This window comes from Lathyrus oleraceus, chromosome 6, assembly GCF_024323335.1.
Source record: "Lathyrus oleraceus cultivar Zhongwan6 chromosome 6, CAAS_Psat_ZW6_1.0, whole genome shotgun sequence".
NCBI classification, from domain to species: domain Eukaryota; kingdom Viridiplantae; phylum Streptophyta; class Magnoliopsida; order Fabales; family Fabaceae; genus Lathyrus; species Lathyrus oleraceus.
Window position 1 is genome coordinate 321681253 of NC_066584.1, and position 6520 is coordinate 321687772.

Sequence of the window (6520 nt, forward strand, 5' to 3'; positions counted from 1 at the left end):
ACAACTAACCCAACGGTTCCTATTAAGTACAACGGATGTGAGGATTGTTAATACCTTCTCTTGCGTAATCGACTCCCGTCCCTGATTTGGTTGCAACGACCAATATCATTGTCGTTCTTTTTTGGGTTTTATTGATATTTCCCCTTTTCTTTGTAGGAATAAATAAAGTTCGATGGAGACTTTGTTCAGTCCATCATTGCGAGTGTGCGATTGCGCTTCGCTAGGTCGTGTTCTCATTTTTTTGAGGTGCGACAACCACCGAATATCATTTTTATTTTGTATACTCTAATTATACACATGATTTGCACAAATTTATCAAATACTCATTTAGCCCATTCGAAATTACAAAGCAATCTTGCAAAGAATATTGATTTTTCATCTTTGATACCCAAATCTTTTTAGATCTAGGTGTGTTAGTTATTCTAAAAGATCTATGGTTATTTCCCTTGTACCGTATTATATCATTTTGCTTTTTATAATAATAAGATTCTAAATGGCAGAACCTTTTAAATCCTAAAATACAAATTTAAAAAATGGTGTTAAGAGGACTTGACTCTAGGACCATTGCATTAACATGGTTTTACATAACCACTAGACCAACTAACACATTTATTTAATTAATTGCAACAAATTTATGTATTACATAAATGGTCTAAAATTACCTAAAAAGTTTAATTATTTCATATCATTAAATTGTTTAATTAGTATTTCAAGTATCTAATATTTCAACTATTAGTATTTAAACTATTTATTTTAATATTATTTCATCTATTTAATATTTCAATTATAGATATTTCAATTATTTAATTTTTTAACTATTTAATATTTCAACTAATAATTAGTTTATTAAATATTTCAACTATTAAATGTTTCAATTATTAATATTTCAACTAATAATTCATTTATTAGAAATATTAGTAGTTGAAGTATTTAATAGTTGAAATATTTAATAAACTAATTAATTTATTAGAAGTTAGTTTATTAGAAATATTTAATATTTCAATTATTCATATTTCAAATAATAATTAGTTTCGAAATTAGTTTATTAGAAATATTTAATATTTCAACTATTTATATTTCAACTAATAATTAATTTATTAGAAATATTAGTAGTTGAAATATTTAAACTAAGGGTAACGCCAACTTGTGTTCTAGGGGTACACGTTAAGAATTAAAGAACATAATATTGTATTGAAAATTGTGCATTGATTTTAATAAAAATATAAAATTAATTTTTTAATTGCTTTTCCAATATAAACTTTCTATAAGTAGTTTTCTTATCTTGTCCCCTATAGCACAAGTTAGCATTACCCTTAATTCAACTATTAATATTAGTAGTTGAACTATTAAATATTTCTAATAAACTAATTAGTTTATTAAATATTTCAACTATTAATATTTCTAATAAACTCATTGTTAGTTGAAGTTTAATAGTGAAAATATTTAATAAACTAATTATTAGTTGAAATACTAAATAGTTGCAATATTAAATATTTAAAATATTAAATAATTGAAATATTTAATAAATTAATTATTTAATAAACTAAATAATTGAAATATTAAATAGTTAAAGTAATAATAAAATAAATAGTTGAAATATTAGATACTTGAAACACTAACTAAACTATTTAATGATATAAAATAATTAAACTCTTTAATAAATTATTTAGGTCATTCTAGACCTTTTATGTAATATATAAATTTGTTGCAATAAAATAAATAAATATGTTCGTTGGTCTAGTGATTATGTACAACCATGCTAATGTAATGATCTTGGGTTTGACTCCTCTTAGCATCATGTTTTAAACTTTTAAAATTTGCATTTTAGAAAATACTGGATATTAAAAAATGGGGGGAAAAACTGTCATGTCATGTAAAGATGCATTTTAGAAAATACTGGATATTAAAAAAATGGGGGAAAAAACGGTCATGTTATGTAAAGATGTGCTCCCTTACAGGGATGAATAGAGTATTTAAGTCTTTTTTTTTATCAAAGTTATTGGCTCTTCTAAAATTCTTCTAGATGTTGTCTCTTAATCATCTTTATTTTCAAAGATTCGGTTTGATGAAGTTTCTTCATAATTTATACCATATGATTCTTTAAATGTCCGTTCAGCTATTGATTCTTCAAAGGATTCTAGAAGTGTTAGATATTTCACTTTCATCTTTAAGTATTCCTCTTGATAAAGATAATGAGAAAGATGAAGATCTTTTGAGCATCTTTGATATTTCTTTTTTGTCCTTGAGTAACTAGATTAAATCCTCGAGCTTCTTAACAATCTTCTTCTTTCTAGATTCTTCTTGAAACTCAACAAAGACACTACTATCATCTGAATTTAGGATTGGATCACATTTTTTATTACAAGTGTTAATTCTTAGATACTTGTTAGATACATAACTTTTAGGGTTAAATATACTTTATCCTCCTATAATGTTAGCTGGTATTGGTTTACCCCCTGTAATTTGTTTTTTGGATTCCCCCTTGTAATGTAAATATTCGGTTGTTTTGCCCCCTTAGGTGACAGCTTGGCAATGAATTTTCACTTTTAGTAACATGACATATCTAAGTGTTTTTTTTAATTCACGTAGACTTTGTTTTAATAATTTTTTTAAGTTTAATTATGAGGGCTCACATTGTAGGGGATAAACCAATATAAACCAATAACACTTCATATTTTTTTGTTTTATGTAGGTTCAAATCACCTTTAAAGGTGTTGTCAATGTTGTATTCATATTTTGTCCAAACTTGTATTCATGTGTACCTAATTCATGGTCCATATTGTATAATCTTTTCATGGCCCCCATTTTATTGTACTATACATTAGTTTATCTATATCTTCAAGTTTTATACATGAAAATCAAAGTTACATGATATCTTTTCATGGCCCCTTAATAATAGAAAAAAATGGTTCCAATGGGTTTTAAACCCAAGATCATAACCTCCATCTTGCAGTAGCGCCTTACCAGTAAGTCAACACATACTTATTATTTTAATATATAAACTATTATTATTACTTTTTATTTCAAGGGTTGATATTTTGCCGACAGTTTTGTACGGCTGTGATTGCACCGATCATTTTGTATGGTCCAAAATGAATGTGAAGTTGTCTAAATAGCAGTCATGTGTTGTTAAGAAAATCATCTTACAATGCCTCAGTTTTTGTTTAAGGCAGGAGTGGACTTAACAGGGTGAAACCTCCTGTAGAGTTTCGGCTCCCGGAGAGCACCAGATGTCTCGCCCTTCTGAGATCCAAGTTGAATAATATGTTGTCCGACATCGAGAACAAAAAGGTGAGTAAGATCGAGTTTCATGCAGATTGTATTGATACTAATGGAAGTGTGAAATACAATCTTATTGAGTTGAATACTGATGAAGATTTGAAAGTTATATGGAGAACATATCACCGCAGGATAACTAAGGAACCATTCGAGTTTGATGCGACAATTATTATATATTTCGACGATATAATCAAGATGTTGAAACATCCAGAATCATCTGACAGTGTTTAGTTTTTCTTATTTATTATTGCTTTGTTAAGTTATGTAATTGTTTGTCTAAGTTATACAACCGTTTGTCAAATCTTAAGTTATGTTCATCATGCATTAATGGAAGTGTCAAAACATTATCTAATAATCAGTGATGTCTAAATGTCTGAGTAATATTATACATAATATACAAATAATACAAAAAGGATAATAATATCTAAATAGGTCCCCACGGGCTAAGTGTGTTGCTTGTGATGCCAACATATAAACCTCATTATCTGGGTTCGTCAAACTCGTGAGGTTATCCATTAATCCTTTTATTTTTCTTTGCATACATAAATCAAGATCATCAAGATAATACACCACGATTATTCATCATTCTTATTGAACAACATAAGTAATTGGTTCTTTCATCAATGGGTTAAGTAACTTGGTATGTTAAAATTAGTTATGACTATCATACAATATTTATAATGATATATAACTAATATATATTTTGAACATATTTTCTCAGTATGTTCCTAAAGAAGTATCATATTACTTATTTATTTTATTATCTACAACTATATATTATTTAATGCAAAAGTAGTTTGTTTTGTAGTAATTATTATTATTAGTCAATAAAAAATTAATTTATTTTACAAAAAAAATGAAGTGTTGTTGGTTTATTGGTTTACTCCCTGCAATGTGAGTGGGTTTTGATTTACCCCCTCCTCTGTAATTAAAATTAAAAAAAAGTTATTCAAAAATCCACATGGATTTTTAAAAATAAATAAATAATTAAAAAAAGCCACATAGACAGATTACATAAACAAAAGTGAAGATTCATTGCCAAGTTATTATCTAAGGGGGAAAAACAACTAAATCTTTACATTACACGGGGAAATTCAAAATATATATTTTACAGGAGCGTAAACCGAAACTCACTCACATTACAAAGGAGTAAAATATATTTAATCCTAATTTCTAAAATAACCTCCAAGGATTCCAATGGTTGATTATCATCTATGAGAATATATTCATTTGACATCATAACTTTATGGATATTGCTCTCTTGTTTGATCTTTAGAGAAACTCCATGAATCATCTCAAGAGTGTCACACACTTCCTTGGCGGAATCACAATTAAAAAGATAACAAGTTCCTTAGAACTTAAAGCACTTATCAAAATATGTTTGACTTTAAAACTAAGTTTTTTTATCTTGTCTTCTTGGGTCCAATGAAAATTATGTTTATTTAATACTTTATCATCAAAATAAATAGTAGGATTTAACAGACTATTGATTAAAAAACTGACATTTCAAAATCATTTTCTTTAATAAAACTTTTTAAATCTCGTTTTGCATGATTCAAACATTTCACCATCAAAATGGTGGAAATGTATTTATGAAAATACCTTCACTAAAAATAGAAGTGTTTCCAATCATCAATTTACACCAAGACAATCTCAAAACCAACAGGGCTTTTATATCGGGCTAAGTTCATGAACCAAGCGAGATTTTGATGGAAAATCCCATAAACTAAAAGAGAGCTTTTATACTGAGCTAAACTCACAAACCAAATGGATATTTTAACGGACAATCTCTTAAGTCAAATAAGATATTTTATGACAAGAGAAGCTCACAAACTAAAAGAGGGGTTTTGACAGGCAACTCACAAACCAAACAAGAGCTTTTAATTGGTTTAGCTCATAACCGAAACAACTTCTCATAAAAGAGATATTTAAAAATTGCCCTAACACCATAACCAATACCCTCACATGGAAACTCACAAACCAAATGGATACTTTAACGAAAAAATATCTTGATTCAATCGAGAGCTTTTATAACAAGAGAAGCTCACGAACCAAACAAGAGGTTTTGACATACAATCTCACAACCCAAACAAAAGCTTTTAATTGGTTTACCTCATAACTAAAACAACTTATAATAAGAGAGATATTTTAAAATTTACCCAACACCATAACCAATACCTTCACATGAAAAATTCACTCTCGAATCGCTAATAACTAAAAAAGAAAAGAGGAGAGTGAAAAGTGAGAAAGGGTATTCAAAATAAGTTTTTTGTGTTGGAACAAGATTTGTTCATACCCTTAAAAGATTTTGATGATAACAAAGTATTTAAAGAACAATAGGGTTTACTAATGGTTGTTCAGGTGTGTAGGATCAAAAGACATTAACCTTGATATGAATAAAGTGAATCACTTAGAATAATCACTAAAGAGAAGTAAAGTTGTTCTGATTTTGAAGGATCAGAACCAAGCTTTTAGACTCTGAAGAGTAAACTCGAGTCTTTCAAATGATGAACCTAAAAGCTTACTTGATATTCAAAGATCAAAATGGTTCTGAAGGCTGGAGTAGTTTGAAGCAAGCAGATTTTGTCATAAGGAATGACTCTGCAACTTCTGAGCAAGCTTCACGAGTGATTATGAAGATTCTGTTTGAAAGGAATGTTGCTTATATCAAGTTAGCAACTCTGAAAGTATTCATCCAGATTAGTTCTGATCAAGACTGATAAAAGGCAAACTCAGAACATGTGAACTCAAGTCTCATTCCAACCAGGTTTTGAAGGTATACTTCAACTTTTGGCCATGCTTTAACTGATTCTATAAAAATCCTCTAATTCAAGAGTTAAGTATAAAGATAACAATGACTCAGATCAAGCTTCAACAAACATATACAAGAAGTATCTGATTATAAGTTATATAAAGAAGATCACATGACAACAGTGCACTAATTTATGTCAAACCAATAAAAAGTAATGTTGTCGGGATCTTATCTCTCCAACTATTTTGAACTCTGCTCTACTCCTCTCGACATCTTTATGCTACTTGGGTTTATAGTTCACTAGCTAAAGACCTTTAACGGCTACTTGTACCATGGATAGTTTAAATCTTTAACAGATCTATTCTCAACATCTATCTAAGAAGAAGATTGAAGACATCCAGTGCTATATATATATATATATATATATATAGAGAGAGAGAGAGAGAGAGAGAGAGAGAGAGAATGTATAGGGGTTGAAGAATATATGAT